Source organism: Frankliniella occidentalis, unplaced genomic scaffold (assembly GCF_000697945.3).
Source record: "Frankliniella occidentalis isolate FOCC.00 unplaced genomic scaffold, Focc_3.1 Scaffold3, whole genome shotgun sequence".
Classification (NCBI taxonomy): Eukaryota; Metazoa; Arthropoda; class Insecta; order Thysanoptera; family Thripidae; genus Frankliniella; species Frankliniella occidentalis.
This window is the reverse complement of record NW_026267133.1, coordinates 4,181,141-4,182,846: the sequence shown is the minus strand read 5'-3', so window position 1 is coordinate 4,182,846 and position 1,706 is coordinate 4,181,141. Positions and strand designations below refer to the sequence as shown.

At 60.5% G+C, this 1,706-nt stretch overlaps 1 protein-coding gene across 2 annotated transcripts in view; it reads left to right on the top strand.

Moving 5' to 3' along the window:
• The window catches only part of LOC113211021 (leucine-rich melanocyte differentiation-associated protein-like), a 12,986-nt gene that overhangs the window by 5,191 nt on the left and 6,089 nt on the right, over window positions 1-1,706 (top strand). The window lies entirely within an intron of this gene.

Here is a 1,706-nt window from a genome sequence, read left to right as displayed (position 1 = left end):
CTCTCTCTCTCTCTCTCTCTCTCTCTCTCTCTCTCTCTCTCTTTTTTGCGAAATATCCCCATTTGCCTTTTTACAAATTGGGCAATTCTCTTATCGCTTCCGCCGCGGTCAAGAGGATCGCGAGCGCGACACTTTGACTTTGTCGGGTACGGCCGAAAAGAAAGAAAGAAAAGGGATATAAAACAAAAAGTGAACGAGAAATAAAAAGTCTTCGTGCGCTCGGGCAGGCGGTCCCTCCGGGGCCCCTCCGCGCGGACCCCTCCGGGTCGCGGGCGAGAAGGCCGTCCGCCTTCTCTAACCCATCAAATTTCATATTCGAATCGATTGTGGATTTCTCTCTGGCCGGCCCGGCCTCGACCCCTATATACCCTCCTTCCTCTTTGCGCTCCGATTTCCTCTCCCCCGCGCCGAAGAGGCATTGTCCCATGGCGGGCGAAGGGAAACGGCTTCGGCCAATTCCTAAAGGGGGAAGGGGGCGTGGAGGACACCCCCACCGCTGAGCCACCGCGCCTCGCCTCCGCCCGCGACAACTCAATTTTTGGGGTTACCAGCGCGGCTTGTTTTGTTGGGAATGGGGTCGCGACGGCGGGGGCGGCGCGGGGGGCGGACACAGCAGGGATTTCGGGCCACTCCCGCGGGCTGCCGTCAGGAGCGAGAAGGGGATCCATCCAACATCCCTTCTCCGTCCCGCGCCGCCGCCGCGCTTCGCGTCCTTCGCTCAGCCCTCCGAGAGGAGGGACGTATACCGCGCGCATCACGAGTCCGTATCACAGCGTGCAATCGCTCCTGGGGGCGGCCACGGACGCGCGCCGCCCCCGCGCCGCCCCCGCACCGCCCCCGCACCGCCTCCCAGGCACACGCACTCGTCGTTGGCGGCCGTGGGTTGGCGTTCCCGGGTCTGTTCTGAAATCGTGTGGGGCGATCCAAATATCATGGATCAGGACCGCAAATGGAGTCCATGTAGTACACCCCCTAATATTTATTGGGGTACAAATATTATGGGGCCCCGATCAAAAACTAATTGGCTCCTGATCCTATTGGGACCCCATAACATTTGTACCGTTTGTACACATATCATCATTTCATGGTTTCCCAATCGACTCTAATAACCGTCCTGATCCTTTTGGGACACCTCGCGGGGCCCACGTGGTTTCTCAACAGCTCCCCCTCCTGGTGCAGCCAGCGCTCTGTCCGCCCGCCCGCGCCCTGGCGTGGCCGCCACGGTGACCTCCACACTCCCCGCCGCCGAGGCCTTATCGAGGTCCTAAACGCTAACGCGTCCCGCTGCCGCCGCCCGGCGACTAAGCTATGCATTCCGACCGACTTGCCCGCTAGAGCCCCCCCTCCAGCTCCTCTCCTCTTCTCTTCTCTTTTCCCCGACCAAGAGTGTAATCATTTCCTCGTCAGATAGACCGCCGTCGCGGCCGCCGCCGTCTTTTTGGCCTGCACAAAGAGCGAAGCCAGCGAGCGATCTGATCCTCCCACGAGCAGTGCGCGGGGCCGGCGGCGGCGGCTAGTGGCGGCGCGCCTTTGAGCCTGGCCAATACTTATCGAACAGGGCTAGCTGCTCAATCGTCTATTTTTTATTTTTTTTCGGTACAAACTCTCGTGAATCGCGATACGCGACGAGAGCGGCAGCGCTGAGCTTGCTTTTGCTTTCGCTTTGTCGGCTCCAGCTGCAGCCGCCATCACTGACCCCCCCCCCC